This window comes from Urocampus carinirostris, chromosome 6 (assembly GCF_059441175.1).
Source record: "Urocampus carinirostris isolate Australia breed hairy pipefish chromosome 6, RoL_Ucar_1.0, whole genome shotgun sequence".
NCBI lineage: Eukaryota > Metazoa > Chordata > Actinopteri > Syngnathiformes > Syngnathidae > Urocampus > Urocampus carinirostris.
Window position 1 is genome coordinate 30,331,175 of NC_142354.1, and position 17,543 is coordinate 30,348,717.

The 17,543-nt window shown below is 39.4% G+C and overlaps 1 pseudogene; it reads left to right on the plus strand.

Annotated features, from left to right (window-relative positions):
• Positions 1–2,560: 2,560 nt before the first annotated feature.
• LOC148364544 (protein ZBED11-like) lies at positions 2,561–5,193 on the plus strand (annotated as a pseudogene).
• The last annotated feature ends 12,350 nt before the right edge of the window (positions 5,194–17,543 follow it).

Genomic DNA, 17,543 nt, shown 5'->3' on the forward strand with positions numbered 1-17,543 from the left:
TGTGGTCTGTGCAGCCCTTTGAGACTCTTTGTGATTAAGAGCTATACAAATAGAAATGACTTGACTTTACTTGACTTGAAAGTATTCCTTGGAGAAAGACGCATTGAGTCAATGTCATGGCCTGCAAATAGCTAGTGGTGGAAATTGAAAATTGCAAAGATGATCTGGCAACGGCATTCAAAGAGAGTTGGCACCAGATTGATGAAGAATACTGTTCGTCACTCATCAAGTCCATGTCTATGAGCTGTCATAAATGCCAAAAGTGGTGCAATTAAACTAACTAAATCGTCTGTTGTTCCTTTACTGCAATTTGGGTCCGATCCACAAACGTGACAACTTCATCTGAAAATTAATTGATTTGTCCCCCAGATTACTGGCACCCAAAAGTATCGTGTTTATCTGAAAGTAACTATCTCGTTACAAATTATGTATGTACACCCATTGAAGCCGACCCCTAAAATAGTTTTAAAATAGCCACTTAGTAAATGAAAAAAAAAAAACAACCTGTGGAAGCAGGTAACACACTAGATGTCTTGTCTTCTGCAATCTTGAGAGCTTGAAAACCAACATTTTGTCAAGAGAATCTATATTCATTTTGTCTTTTAATTATTTTTTCTTCAGGCATGTGTATTGCAAAAATAATTCACAAGAAAAAAATTCAGCACTCTTTTATTGTAAATTCTATGCTCAAGTTTGCCCCATTGATTTTGTTGTTCCTGTAAAAACCTCGCTCCCTCCCCATGCACTGCCTATCATTCGATACTAGTGACACAAAACCAAATATGCACACAAAATCCGATCCCCCGATTCCAGTATTTTATTTTATAGTTGTAAATACAGCTTGGAAATAAGTATATGGTAGTGAGAGTATCAGAATATTGTTGGGTAGAAATTATGCACCTCCTTGTTCGCTATGCTTGAGACAGCGCCACTGTAACTGCATTCAGTTGAATTTTGTAGGTAGATATAAACACGCCCACCTTGCTAAATTCTAATATTGTGTTGCTGGCAGAATACGTTTTATACGATGTTTTGTGAGATAAGAAAGAATGGTTATTAATACAAGACAATCCACTTTCTACTTTTAAAAAGTAGCGGAGTGACGCACTATACTGTAACCACACTTGCGTTACAGAATATTATTTATGACGCGTTACAGTACTCGTTACCAAGGAAAGTAATTGCGTTACAGGAACCTTTTTAATGTGTTGCTCCCAACACTATGCCTCACGCTAGCTGTGAGCGGATGAACCAAAATATTGATGTTATACTAAGCAAGTATTTTGAATGGATCAATATTATTGTCCTGGGATCAATACTTAGCTCTCTATGTAGATAGCGCAGTCCTTCTCTCTCTAACCTAGCGCGCTTGGCCACTGTAAGTTGCCTGTTCATGTGACTGACAGGCACACTTTAAGCACCTATCCCTACCTGGCCTGCTGGTGCATCTTGACTGCCAGGCCAAAAAGAGGGCACACCCTTGTAAGAAGCAAAATATGTCTGAGGCAAACGGGAAGCACAGCGCGGTATGGACTTTTTTTTTTTTTTTCATTTCAAAAAGGATAATGCTCGATGTCTTTTGTGTGGTAAAGTTGTCCACCACTATAGCAAATTTACATAAATAAATTAAATAAGTTCAACTTACAAAGAGCAAGAAGCTGCAAATGTAAACATGTTACTTTTCCTGAACAAAAATCTGCAAATCTGTTGTCACTATGGCTCAGCCAAAAGGGCTTGTTTGTTACAATGCTGATTTTTGGGGGGGCTTGACTCTCCTGGCTTTTGCTCTGTAACATTTGCTGTGGTAGAAGTATATTTATTTTTGTATTTAGATTGTATTGTTTACACCAGGGGTCTCTAATGTGATGCATCCTCCTAAGAACAACTGAGCTGCCTGCGGAACTGTTTTGAAAATAGCTCACCGGTGTTGGGTCATTATGATTTTCTAGTAAAAAAAAATTTAGTCTATTTAACCTTACTTTAACCTGGTAATAACATAATAAACACATACTAATAACATGATAAGTCGTTATTTCAGAAATGCATATCAAACTAGGTTTGAATTGTAGTTCTTTTAAAAAAAAGTTGAACATTTTAGTGCCTAAAATCTTTTTGCTGTGTTTATTGTAAATATAAATGAACTCAAGAGTGAGGGTTCATTTATTCAACGATCATGACATTTCCAAGCAAAAAGTATTGGAATTGATCAATACTACTATTCATTTACTTGGATTGGAACGATACCTATATTCTCAGTATCGCCCAACACTACACTCTAATTTACTTTTTTTTGCACTTTGGTCTTGCAAAAAATTAATTCGATGCTTGCTTTTCTTCTTTTTTTAAACCTGCGTTCCCATTTTACTCCCGACTGTCACACATTTTACAGCCCGCCATTTACCATAGGAGCCCATACACTGGATGAAGACACCTTCACAGCCATTAATCTGCCGCAGGCCACAGCCTTGCCTCACGGCCGCTGATATACAAGCCAAGGAGAACGGGAAGCGCGACCTCTTCTACCTTTCTTTCTGACGTCCCTCGCGCACATTCGGTGCTTATGAATATAAAGGCGACCAGCGGAGAGGGTGTCTTCTGTGCAGTTGGCAAGATCCTTGTCCGAGATAAGAGGAAATTCATAACCGCAATCATCAGCGTTGAAGCTGCAGTTACGATTCAGGTGCAAGGTGGCAGTGGTGAGTATAAAAGCTCTTGTTTTAAGAATCATTCATTTTCTGGCCATTCATCTTCACTAGGATTTCAGGGGTGTTGAAGCCCATCCTTCCCGCCTTCAGACAGTGAGCAGGGGACACGTTGGACTGGTTGCCAGTCTCAAGAAACATGGAGACAGACCTGCCAATGAACCTGCCATGCATGCTCCTGGGACATGGGATGAAATTGGAGTGCGAGAAGCAGGGGGAGAACATGTAAACTCCCCACAGAGGATGCCATTAGCTGGAATTGAACCCGAAATCGGAACTGTAAGGTGAAGAAGCTAACCAGTGTAGACCTATTGTACATGAAGTATACAAGCTTTTATCATAAAAGATATTTTCAATGCAAACAACAAGTTAAAACTAATGTCAGGAACTTCTAGCGAAAGAATAAAGTTCAGCCTGATGTCCAAAAAGCGTGAGACCAAAGTGCAAAGAAAAAAAACTGAAACTTTTAGGATTGCCTGATAACATAAAAATGTGGGAACAGGTGGCAAGCAAAAAACTGAAATTGCGTTTTCCTGTTGACCGATACCAGTGGTTCTTAAATTGGGGTACGCATACCCCTGGTGGTACATGGCGGTACTGCAGGGGTTACGTAAAGCTTTTCAAAATATCTATATAAATCAGTAGGCTCGTCCTAATAATAAATATTGAGAAAAATATTTTGTTAAAGATTTGTTAAAATATAAATATGTGTTCATGCACTGAATTTTACATTCAGTATTTAGTTTCAATACCCTTTGAAATAAAACTGCCACCCCCCCATCACACCAAGTTAGTTTGACCCACTGACACACTCATCAACGACCTGTTGTTACCATAACACTAACTATAGAGATGTTGCTAAAGCGCAGCAGCCATGCTGCTGAAAGTATGGATGGACAAGTGAAGAAGAAGACAAAACCATTCGCGACAAAGTTCAGAATGTACATGGAGGACTATGTTTTAATTGGAATTTTCTTTTTTTTGTGAGAGAAGTTAGCCAACGCTAGTATGAACCAGGCAAACCTCCAGCGGCATCTCACCACCAAACATGGATGTCATGTTGGGAAGGCACCAGAGTTCTTCAGGAGAAAACCATCTGACTTCATGTCATCCCAAGCCACAATGCGAAAAGCCTCCATTACATTAGCCAAAGCCCTGGAGGCTTCTCATGCTTTTTCTTTTCTTGTTGCTGAAGCCAAAAAAACATTTACCATCGCGGAAAACCTACTTCTCCCCTCCGCTGTGGTATTGTTCGAAACTATGCTCGACAAAAAATCAGCTGATACATTAAAAACTGTGCCTCTGTCTAATGACACCGTTTTCCGCAGAACAGATATCATGGGCACAGACATTGTCGAACAAGTTGTGGGGAAACTTGCAGACTCATTTTCTTTGCAGCTGGATGAATCCACAGAGGTACATTGTCACAGACAACATCTGTGAACACATTCTATTCTGCAAAGAAACTGAGGGGCGAACAACCGGAGAGGACATTTTTAATGTTTTTCACCACAAACGCTATCAGCTGGAAATCCTGCAACAGCGTCTGCATAGATGCGGCTGCATCAATGACGCGCAGAGTGCGAGTGCTAATAGCACATGTTAAAAAAGAAAATCCCGACATCAAGTGCACGCACTGCGTGATACACAAGAAAGCACTAGCGTCCAAAAAAATTAGCCCTGTGTTGCACGATGTTTTGAACGGCAGCCTTAAAGTTACAAACTATATCAAGTCAAGGCCACTTATCAAACGTTTTTTTCCGCAGCCTTTGTGACAACCATTTTGACGATAGTGGACCGGTTCAGCAAAATGGTCCACTTCGTGGCCTTGCCCAAACTTCCGTCCGCCAAGGAGACGGCGCAGGTGGTCCAGCTGCATGTCTTTCGCCTCCATGGAATCCCAAAAGACATTGTTTCAGAACTGCTCCTGCACACTGTCCCGTGGAAGAGTCCTGAGTAGGCTGTTTGAGTTGCAAGCTGAAGTGTACACCTTCCAGACAGAGCACAGATCTCCCCATGCTACCATGTTTGAAAACACGGACTGGCTTGCAAAGCTTTGCTATGTGGCAGATATATTTGAAAAACTGAATGGACTGGACATGCCCCTGCAGGGCAAGGACACAAACATCCTGATCCATATGACAATGTAGGTGGTTTCATGAACAAAGCAGAGATGTGGAAAAGGGCATGTGACCAGGAGGATTTCACCTGGTTTCCTCAATTGGATGTGTTTCTCTCCAATGCGGAGGTGGCGACAGCTCCGGAGAAGTTAGTCGTAATGGGACACTTGCCTGACTTGATCAGTGGTTTTCACTCCTACTTTACTGACATGGATGAGAAATCTATGCTGCTGGATTGGGTGAAAAAACAATTTATCTTGTCTGAAGCAAACAGAACCAAGCTTCTTGTCACTCGTCAGAAAAAACTGATGGAAGTAGCATCTGACCGTAGCCTGCAGATGAAGTTTGGTGCATCGACTCTATGTCAGTGAGGCAGGAGCACCCTGAGCTGGGACAGAAAGCTTTGGAACAGCTGCTACCGTTCGCATCCACATAATTATGTGAGTCTTCCTTCTCCGCTATGATGCTGATCAAAACAAAGCTAAAAAACAGACTGTGCCTGGAGAAGAGCTTGATCCCTGCAGTTGTCGCCTTGCCACCAAGAATGACACAGATCCTCAGTGAGGTTCAAGCTCATATTTCTCGTTGAAATGTATTGAGTAATTTTTTTTCCTGTTCATAAATCATTGCCTGTTACATTGCTGTTCAATTCAAGTCAAATGTACAATGTAAAGTGGGCGGCAGTAGCTCAGGAGGTAGAGCGCTCGTCTTGGGATCAAGAGATCCCAGTTCGAATCCCGACTCGTCCGTGTTACATGTCGAATTGTCCTTGGGTAAGACACTGAACCCCTAATACCCCCAATAAGCAGGTTAGCGCCTTACATGGCTGCAAGGCCGCTATTGGGAAATGTGAAGCACAATGTAAAGTGCTTTGGGAAGTCATTGACTTGAAAAGCGCTATATAAATGCAGATTATTTCATTTCATTACATGATTCACATGTAATGAAATTACAAGAATTAACGTTAATCATTATTAAATCTTTATTTATAAGGTTAATTCATTTTGTAGACTAAATATTATTTAGTTATAATGAAGATATAGATTTATTTCTGCAAACAGATTTTTGTTATTTATGTATATTGTTCGATTTAATTCATTATTAGCAGCATTTGAGTTTCGACTGTTTTTTTGCCTTCTGGTGGTCAACGTCTTCTGTTTTTCTTTTTTGTTTGTAGGAATTTTGTTGCCAGGTACACTGTTGTTTGGCTTAAATAAATCTGACCTTACAGCTCTGTAGCTCTTTTTATTTTCAAAAATGTTTTGCCCGTGTCAGGGGGTACTTGACTAAAAAGGTATTTTTAAGGGGGTACCTCACTGAAGAAAGTTTGAGAACCTCTGACCTATGCAACACCTCAAAAAAGTAAAAATCTTCGTTCAAAATGTCATAGAGAGACTATTGCTAAGATTTTCAGATTTTTTTTCTGCCAATTAAAAAGTTCTCGAGAAGCAGTTGATCTCCAGGCTCTTAATTTACCAAGATTCTCCTCACCCGAAACTCAATGAACACACGAAAGACTAGATCAGAATCCAGGATCTTTCTTTACCAGCCATCCATCCTGTCCCCTAAAGAGTCATGATACAGTTATCCCTCGTCTATCGCAGGGGTTGCGTTCCAAAAACGTCCCGCAATAGTCAAAACTAGCGAAGTAGAAACCTTTATTTATTTATTTCAAGTATTTGTTTAACAAATAAAAGTACTGCACTTAATAAACGCTTATTTGTACAAATAACTTATGTGCTCTCAAACTCTAATTTTAACTTTTGACTTTTATGGCCAAACTGTATGGATTAAAGACACAATCCACTTAACTTTACATGATACTTTGCTGCAGTCATGTGGAAGTCTTGGAAAACTACATTTTCCTTTCTTACAGAAACCATATGTTTCTCCATTATCAAACGCTATTGAAAAAGTGGTAGGGAGCCACTAGGGAGAGCCAAAGACTTGCATGTGGCTCCGGAGCAAGTTTAACATGTGGAGATGTCCAAATTTGTTCCTCTGTTTAGCCAATCAGAATGCAGAACTCAAAGCATGATAAAAATTAAAAAAGTTTGACTGTGGATTCAAAAAAAATGATAAAATGGCCACTTGTGAGGATTGCCATCCCCTAAGAATAGTGTGTTACTTTAATCGTCTCGTTATTCTGACTAAGTGTCCCACTTATCCATTATTTAGGGCCATGCAACTTAAAAAGGGAAGTGATTCTTCATTATTCTTAATAATAAGAAGCTTCAATTTCATGGTTATCATATTCTTGTTTCTCCGTTTAGCATCACTTGCAAGCCTTGGGACCCGTAGTGAAAAAATGCAGTATAAATAAATAACGTATTGTATCACACTAGCTCTTTAAGACTCTTTACAAACTCTTTACAAAGAATTTGTTGTTGATGTCATATAAGAGGGGGGAAATCCATAACGAAGGGCCGAAAAAACATTTTTTGAGTGAAAACCTTGTAAACAGGGAGGCTGTATTACTAGACAACAGCATTTTTAAAATGATTTCTTTACAATAATAGGTCTAATGTGCCTACAATCCAGCAATTTTAGTCATTTTAGGGGGCAGTCATTTTGCCATGTTGGCGAGTCATGATGGCAATATGATCAGGTGGTGGGACTTGGGAGAGTCTTTTCAAAGGTTTGCTATGAATTTAATTGTGTGATTAAAACTCATAAAAGTTTGATAACAGTCTCAGTTAAACTTACCATTTAAAAATCCTCTCCCGTCCCTTTGGATTCTTAAGGGCAGTCTTATTTTAAATCGCCTTGTGATCTGCTCATGACCGTAGAAAAAGACTGCACAGAATTAAAAAAAAACTGGGATGTCCATGAAATGCATGTCCAGCCAAAACCTGGAATGATGAAACTTCGTCTGCCTAATGTTCATGGTCATTTTTTTAACACCTTGCTGAGTTCAGGGTCACAGAGAGGTGGATTGTGGTTCCAATAGGAGTGGTAGACAGACACCCATTTACGCTAACTTTCACACCACATTTGCAGCATTCAATGAACCTCAAACATTGTACATGGAGAGGCTGCAAAAAGAACTTAAAGATTAAAGCTGAGCACTGGGACAACATTGCAAACATAAAAGTAAAACCCATGAATTGAAAAAATATATATTTTGGGAGGAATGATAATGACTTTGTGAATTAAACAGTTTATGTTGTAAAGACTATGCCCTCAGCTGACGACACCATCCACAAATGGCCATGCACTGTCATGATTACCGATGCAGGGAACCTGAGTCTGCTGCTTTCGCGCCAACGGCCACGGAAGCTAATTGGCTGGTGATCCCTTTTCAAACCCCCGTCTTCCTGGCAACGATTGTCAGTTCGTCTGCGAACCTTAGCTCTACACTAGGCAAGCCCTTTTTGACTCCTCACTCAATCCTGCCCTGTTTCCCGTCTGATTCCCGGTGCCGACCTCTTTTCTGAACCCGTTCACGTTTTTGCTCCTCCGTACCGGCCATCGACCTGTTTTTTCCTCGCTCTCGACACTGCCTTCGCTCGACACGGAAGTGCCGTTTCCGCGTTACAAGCCATGTGCTACCCGTGACTGACGATCACCGGATCGTGAGTGCAAGCCCTTTCCTCCTTCTAAATAAAGCTGAGTAAACGAACAAAATTGGGTCCTGTCTCTGTTTTTGGTCCGTGACATGCACAGGAAGTGACCAGACTCTCCAGCTGTATAATAAAGATTCGAAACCCCAAAGTGTTCATACATAATAAAAAGATTAATCATCTGTGTGTCATGTTCATCCCAGGTATTAGTGTCAAAGTGAAATTTTGCTTATTATCAACAGTTATAATTATTCTAATAATTATAATCAACCAGTTGGAGAATTTTATTTGAAAAACAGTGATTAAGACCGCACCTCTTGACCGAGACTTCCTTCACTCATAAAAGAAGGACACAAAACTCCAAACTGCCTCTTCTTCTTCCTCCTGACTTCACATATGCTCGAAGGGGGTGGAATGCCTCACCGAGGTCGCCTGGGGACAATGGCGGCCAACAAAACCGAAAGCCACAGCCCCCACCTCCCCAACCAAGAAACATGGCAAAGCCAAGCCATAGTTCTCCTTTTCCCAATCCCTCGGGTGAGGGATGCGACGAAAGGGATTGAGAGACTTGTAATTTGTTCAGTAAAAACAAGTTACCAAGATCTAATATTGTTTCTTCAGGACTTCATTGCAACATCACAATAAAACAGCTGCAATTCTGAACTACTGCAGCAGAGGTCAATAAGAAACAAATCAAACATCGTGTATTGCACCAATGTGTCACACATGTCACCCAAGGTCTGATTGTTTCACGGGGCTTAACTTTGCCCATTACTACCTGCACGTAGTGTGTGGCAGGGGGTGTGGCTGCTGCTGCTGTGATGAGACTACCCAGCCTCTCTCTCTCTCGTCAGCTGATCAACAGACTATATAAGCTTGATTGTCACAGGGGAATTCTGTCTTGACCGGCATTGAAAATATCTGCCTTGGACCACAACCTCTTACCAATATTTTCTCTCTCGGTATGTTTTGTGCTAACCTGCTCCTCATTTATCTGGAGCAATTCTATTGTCGTCCTGGTATTCTGATTCTGCCTCAACTACCATTCCCAAGTTGTAAATAGACTAAATAAACTGTTAATCTGCTATCATATTTTTCTGCATTTGGGGTCAAAACATTTAGAAAAACATAATACCAGGAGTTTTTAAAAGGTTCAGCTCACTGGAGTAGGTAAGAGCTAGAGCAGGCTTTAGAGGTTAGCGGAAAAGCTACTAAAAAAACAAAAGCTTGCTTAACGAAACCAAAAAATCGTAAATCAACGGAACAATCAACCACGGGACTCAGCGCATTTATTTGCAAATAGATGTATTTGTTGATTATGTATATAAATTACAAATTATACATTCATGTTTACATTAACCAGCTCGGTGGCCTTGGGGGTAGGGCGCCCGCCCCAAGACTGGGAGGTTGCTGGTTCAAGCCTCGGCCGGGTCATACCTAAGACTCATAACATTGGTATTCATTGCCTCCCTGCTTGGCGCTCGGCATTAGGGGTTGGAATTGGGTGGTTTTGGTCACCTAACTACTCCCCTCTTCTGTATCAATCTCCCAGAAAGAGTCAGAAATGTGAATGTGTTCTTGACTCTAGCCACCTCCCACTAGGGGGATATTGCTCTGGTGTATATATATAGATATAGATATAGATATATATATATTTACATTAAAGATGCTGTCCGGAATTTGAAACTTTGTCACTCTCTGCCGCCATCTCCTGGCTTAAAAGCATGAAAGTGGCCTCATTCCATTAATGCACTTCTTAGACACGGTTAAATAAACTCTTCTTTCTTCATTTTTGGGGGGTTTGGGTTGGTGTTTAAGAATGTATTTGAAACAGGCCTTTTCTTACTTTGACCATTTTTATGCTACACTAACAAAAACTGCGATGTTGAGCATAAAGTCGCTTTTCAATGGTAAATGAAGCCACCAGTGAGTAGTATCAGCGTCATTTTCAAGTCGACAACAATTCAAGTATTTACAAGGACTTTCCCCAAAATTCAAGCACTTTTCTATCCTCGAAAACATAAAAATAAAATTCAACAATTTCAAGCACCCGTACAGACCCAGTATAAAACACAGAAAGGGTTCGACTGTCTTTTTCGTGGATCTGTGCATAATCAGTCGACGCGTCTTTGAAACGGGAGCCCGAGCGCAATTATTCCGTCGACTCCTGCAAACTAGGACGGAGATTTTTTAAATCTGCTCCACGGACGCACGAAATTGGCTGGAAATGAAAGGTAATGAGCAATTACCTCGCTGATGAACTTCCAGTCCGAACAGTTTTCCCAACGCTCTTCCCTAAATCCCTTCGTTATCCCGCTTGATTGCTCGGAATCAAAAAGGAAACTTGCTTCATTTATTCCTGGGATCGCAGCAACACGATGGCCAAGTCTGGGAATGCAAATCTTTTCATGCAGGGAAAATTGTAAAACATGAAATAATAAGCATCGGTGTTTCTTCTGTTACACCGCCGGTGTGCGTTTTTCTACCAGGTCATTGATAGTTACCCTTTGCAAAGTACTTGTTGGCCTCCGTTTGAACAGTCTGCTCTTTGCTAATTGAATCTAGCATTGCCGACTGTGCGAGGGCACATCAAAGAGCCTTCAGCGACGGACAGTAATAACTGAATGTGTTCACAAAAAGAAATATCCAAGTAACTAATCAATTATTCACTCACTCGTGAATGATGGCGGCGCATTTTAGAACGAGCTTGTGTGCCGCTAGTTAAAGTAACGTATCTCTACCACCCCCTACAGATCAGAATGTGGCATTCAGTGGCATAACATATAAATACGTTTTCATAAGCATTGTCCTTAAGTGCCAAAACAGAAATATACAGGGTTGGGTAAAGTTACTTTAACTGGATTACTTTCAATTACTTTTGGATTACTCCAATAACAAATATACTAATTAAAGACAAAAGAAACTAAATATGAATAAAATTACTAAATTTTGTGCAGGCTTGGGGAGTAACGGAATACAAAAATGATGTCGGCAAGCTGTTTGGATTTATTTTCATTTTGTTTCTGTCGCATTTTATTTTAGTTTTGCCGGAGATCAAAGAGATCAAAGCCAGGAGAGAAAGCTTACCAGGTGTTGTGAGTCATAATTTTATTCATATTTAGTTTCTTTTGTCTTTTATTAGCATATTTGGTATTGGAGTAATCCAAAAGTAATTGAAAGTAATCCAGTTAAAGTAACCCTACCCAACCCTGGAAATATATATATCTCATCTCATCTCATTAGCTGCACCGCTTATCCTCAGTAGGGTCGCGGGGGAGCTGGAGCCCATCCCAGCAATCATCGGGAAGTGGGCAGGGGACACCCTAAACTGGTTGCCAGCCAATCGCAGGGCACACAGGGACAGACAACTCTCTCGCTCATTCACACCTAGGGACAATTTGGACCGGCCAATTCACCTGAAATGCATGTCTTTGGAATGTGGGAGGAAACTGGAGTGCCCGGAGGAAACCCACGCAAGCACGGGGGAAAACATACAAACTCCGTACAGGAAGTGCGGTAGCTGGATTTAAACCCACACAAGAGGTTCCCAAGACCAGAGAACTGTGCCGCACACGCAATAACTACTGCGCCACCGTGCTGCCCGAAATCTCTCTCTCTCTCTCTCTCTCTCTCTATATATATATATATATATATATATATATATATATATATATATATATATATATATATATATAGATAGATAGATAGATAGATAGATATGTATATATATATATATATACACATATATTTTTTTTTAATCGAGTTTTAAAGGCTTTGGCGCAGCTCGTCACTGACTAACAATAACTGAACTGGTTGCATTGCTGCAGTATATCTTCATCATTACTCTTTTTCCTGAGTAAAGAATTATGACTGTCCGACACAACTTATTTAATTATGCAGCTATCATGTTTTTACGGTTCCATGTCAGCACTTTTAGGGTTTATATTGAGTTATTTATGGGTATTGTGATTTATGGATATCTATTTTGTGATTTTTTTTTTTATCACAAATAAATAGATGCTTCAAACAAAATTTCAGTGGTCTATAACAATGACAATAAATATTCTAAATCTGAATTATTAAGTATCAAGCCATTGGGAATTATTTCAGTATGAAAAATAACCGTTAGATGGCAGGAGTGGCTCTGATAGAATGTTTTGCAATGCAACATCCATTCCAGCCTGGTCGGCCTGGTCATCATGTGCGGTCCCCTCTCAAGGTTTCTTCATTTTCCTCATGCTGAGGTTTTTGAGTTTTTCCTTGCCCTCATCTAGGTTTTAGATCATGGAATGGTGTAATAATAGTCTGTAGTTTGCAACAGTCTGTGGTCTGTGGATCCGTTTGAGGTGATTAAGGTCTGTACAATTAAAAATGACAAGCACCCACTTCCTTGTGTTGCTTCCTGTATCCAGTGAATAACAGTGTTTTGTTGGCCCAAATCTTGAGTAGGCGCGATAAAGCAGTGCGGTGAGAAAAGTAAAGATATAACAACATGTAACACTTGAAAGCTTTTTTTCTTTCAGAAAAATCCGACAAAGTCCCGTTGTCATTGTTGGGGTAGAGAGGAATGAAGTTCACCGACACCATGGTGAGCACCGGGAACATCGGGTACTGAAAAGTTCTTGCAAGGTTCCTGCATTGTTCATGCATAAGTTCAGCATTCTTGCAATAAAATGTTATTTTGCAAGCAAAGTGCCCTTGTATTTATAGGGAGTATTGTTTAGATATTGGAAGTATCGCAATTGCAGGAAAAAAAAGCATTGAAGTGAAAGTTCTGCTTAAAATGTGTCCTTTCACAAAAGGGATTTTCTCATAAGTTTTCTAGGGAACAAGTATTTTCAGGAAACGTTCAGCTGTTGTCTACTAAAAAATGGTAAAAGCTGGAAACATACTTTTTCTTCTAATGCACAGGTGTCAAACAGGCGGCCCGCGGGCCAGATCGGGCCCACTAAGGGATTGAATCTGGCCCGTGAGACAACACTCAGAGAAGCGCAAGAGAAAAACAAGCTGCAGGTTGAAATATGTCAACTTGATGTTGCTGTAGCCAGGTGCCTCTCACAAAGACACTGTACTTGTATTTCTTTCTCTGCCTCTCTCTCTCTCTCTCTCTCTCTCTCTCGCTCTCTCTTTCTTTTCCACCCCTTTTCTCCCACTCTGTCTCTGTCTCTTTCACAGAGAGTTGTCTCTCTTTTTCTCTTCCTTTGTTGCTCTTTGTCTTTTTCACTCTCTGTGTCTTTTAACCTCTTATGCTCTAACTTATTTTTTTCCTTTTCTCTCTTTTCTCTTTCTCTCTTCATACCTTTCGCGCTTTCTTTTTTCTTTTCCCTCCTTCTGTCTTTGTATTTCTCTTTGGATTTCTTTATTCCTCTCCCTTTCTTTTCCCCCTCTCTCACGACTTTTTATCTTTTGTTTCTCACGCTCTCTCCCTCTCTCTCTCTTTTTCTTTCTTTGTCCCACCCTCTCTCCTTTCCCTCCCTCTTTCTCTTATTTCTTTATCTCTCTTTTTCTTTCTCTTTTATCTACTAGTCTGTTCTATGGTGTGGCCCCCAAGTTAAAATGAGTTCGACACCCCTGTTCTAATGAAAGATGAGGATTGAAGCTTTCTTTGAATATGTCTTACGATTATATAGCTACAGAACTAAAGATGCTTTTGGACTTCTTAAAGGAGTCAAAATGGCCAAAATTAGCATGCACCGGAACTTCCCATTCAAGAAAAATGTCTGGCATTGAATAAGTTAACAACGCTTATTATGAGATGTGGGAACACTAAATATTTGCCGTTTCTGTTGACTCCATTGCGATTTGTTTTGCTTTCGGTTTCTCGAAGAAGGCACAAAGGGACAGAGGCTGCAATGATGATTTAGGCCAGAAGATGGCATCAGAAAGTAGAACATTTTGAAATTCCGGACGGCACCTTTAAAAATAAAAACATTTCTATCAAACACTTTTGACATGAAAAAAGTAACTTAATTCTTATTTTTTCTCGAGGAAAATGTTCATGTTTTGGTGAAATTTGTTCCAAAAAATGAATTATTTCATTTAAACATAAAAAGGTCACTTTACTGTTTATCATCCATCCATCCTTTATCTGCACCGCTTATCCCCAATAGGGTCCCGGCAGCCTATCATTTAAAGACTTATTTGTGTTCAAATTAAAATAAATAAATAAATACCTAAATTGGGTAGATTGTTAAAAATTGCTTACTATTACTTTAGTATTACTTTTCTCCTAAAAATGCTGTTGAAAATATATATTTTAATATGTTTCTATTGGTAGGTAATTGTGCTCATATTTTGGTTTGTGTTTTTCTCATTATACTTATAACAAGTCCAAAAAATATATCAAAACAATATCCATACCAATAAGGGAAAAATATATTAAATGATAAAAATTATCTGCCAACCGAGTTAGATATTGTTTTTTTCTCTAGCAAAAACAGCGTTATTATTCTTCTCAATTTGACATATTTCAGAAAACAGAACGACATAGGAGGGGGGTTAATAAGCCCAATTAGGTTAATTAAGCCTCAATAGTGGCAGCATGAGAGAACATACATTATTCCGTTGTCATTTTTGCATTAGCAGTCTCCTCTTGTTCATTTTATTTGTTTAATGGTTGTCTTCTTCCTCTATTAGAGACTTTGTACTATTCCATTGTTTATGTATATTGGCATTGTAGTATAAAAAAACTAAAGACGCTGCCCTACTTACAAACCAGATTGTTCGTAAGTTGAATTTGTTCATAAGTTGCTTCAGTGCTATATTTTCTATGTTTAAGGTTTATATAAGTATGTTTAAGGCTTGTAAAATAGAATAGACTATACCTTTATTGTCATAGTTACAAAACGGGTTGAACATATTGTGACAACGAAATTGGACGTGGCACTCCAGAGCCACATTTAACAGTGAGTATAAGTAACCTGTATTATTTTGTACTAAAAGATAAACATTTCATGAAATAATATGCTCTATTAAGATAAATAAAGTTGAGTTTAACTTACTTTTTGAAGATGCTCTTCAAGAGAACCTCCTCCGCGGTTAATAGTGCCCGAAAAAAAGCCTTCCGACCATTTTCTCAACCGCATCAAGCTTTCTTATTCCACTTTCATTTCAAAAGAAACGGCTCGCCTCTTCTTTACACTTTACACCAACCATATTGAATGTAAAAGTTCTTAGCGCACTGGAGATACAGTATAGAATGTTTACACACATACTAGGAAGAGGAAGCGGCTTTATCCTTCGGGGTGGATACGAGGTGACCCCCTCACAGTGCCACGCGGCAGAAAAAAACACTACAGTAATGTCCTGTACTCGGAAAAAGGTGCACACAATACAAAATCTAACAGTGCAATGTCCGGATATTTTTCGATATCCCCCAAGAAAAATTCGTACCTACCGTTTAACGTAGGTCAAATGGTCGTAAGTAGGGGAGCATCTGTATTAACCATATATATTGAGTAGCTTTCTGTGTTTTTTATAAAGATTGTGCTTCCAGTTGCAAAATGAGTAAGATATACAGAAACATCTGGATGGATGGATGGATGGATGGATGGATGGATGGATGGATGGATGGATGGATGGATGGATGGATGGATGGATGGATGGATGGATGGATGGATGGATGGATGGATGGATGGATGGATGGATTGATGATGGATATAGATAAATTCAGCTTTGCCATTTCTTACTCAGCATCCTTAAACTAGAGTCCCACAAGTTTTACATGTAGCGATGCTGCCCTCTCGTGGTAATAATAGTCATGGATATTAAAACAAGTCAACTAGAGTGAAAAACTGGATTTTTTTTTTGTTTAGCTAAACTATTAAACATACGTTAGATTTAAGGACAAATGATTGAACTGATAACATATGCCTCACTAGAGATGTATTTTGGGAGGATTCAATAATTTATATAAAAAAATGAAAACCCTGGAATAAATTAAATACAATACAATTCATCAAATTAACATTAGCAGAAGAAAATATAAATATGAGTGCCTCACAAGTAAAAATTCCTGCTGACATTTTTTCTCATATGATTATAAATAACGTGTTTTTCCAGTATTTGCCAATGCAAAACAATTCGAAAATAAAATAAAAGGAGAGAAAATAAACATGAAATTATTATTGGGGTGGGGGGTTGTTTTTTGGGGAGCAAAACTAAGTTACATACAGTTAAATTATATCCTGCATGCAGCAATCTGTTTGCACTGGCGTGAACTTGTCGAAAATCCAACGAATGACACTGGGAAATAACACAAACATGGTGTGATGTTAACAAGGAGGGCTTCGTGTGTCACTTGGTAAAGTGTACTTCATTTAAGTCAGTGCTACATTGCAAACTTGATACTGGTATATTTTACTTAAATTCTTGTAGTCATTTGAGGAAAATACAGCATATTTTTATTAATTACTGTATGTCAAGGTCACCAGCCCATCAAGGTGGGTAAGGAGTCAAGATTTCTTGCACAGCATGGACCACGCTATTAGCACTAAAATAAAAAATAAATTTAAAATACATTCAAAAAAATCAGCAAAAGAGAAACCCAGCCCGAACCTAAAGTAATGATTAACACTTTAGGCCTGACCTGGGGCGGGCTTATGATCTTACCTCTGTCAACTATTAAAACAGTATACTGATTCCTTAAACGCCAGGGTCGTATTGCAACCACTTCCTATGGTGTGTCTTGGGCAAGTACGGCCTGGTCGCGCTCATCCCTTTCCAGGACGGTTTTTGGGGAAGGGATTTGCTCCTCCACATGAAATGCAACGCAGGACAGCAAGATTTTTGGTTTGAGGCCTTATAGTTCTGGAGAAAAAGGCTCTCTTACATGATTTATTAAGCACATGCCTAGGGAATTATTGACAGTTTTGGCATCCAGATTTCACTATGCAAAAAAACTAAAAAATGAGAATTTTTTCCAATACATATCTGCTGAAAGTATCTTTAGGACACGTGGAATGTGTTCCCTCATGATTGCGTTTCAGCTTTTTCAAGCTCATACCAAAGGAATTTTTGACAGTTTTGGCATATGGGTTACACAATGGAAAACGGCTTAAAACTGGAAACTGATACCGTTTTCCAACATATTTCTGCTGGAATTAGCTTCGGGACATTAAATACCCCTCAGGGCAGCAAGATTTTTGGTTTGAACCCTT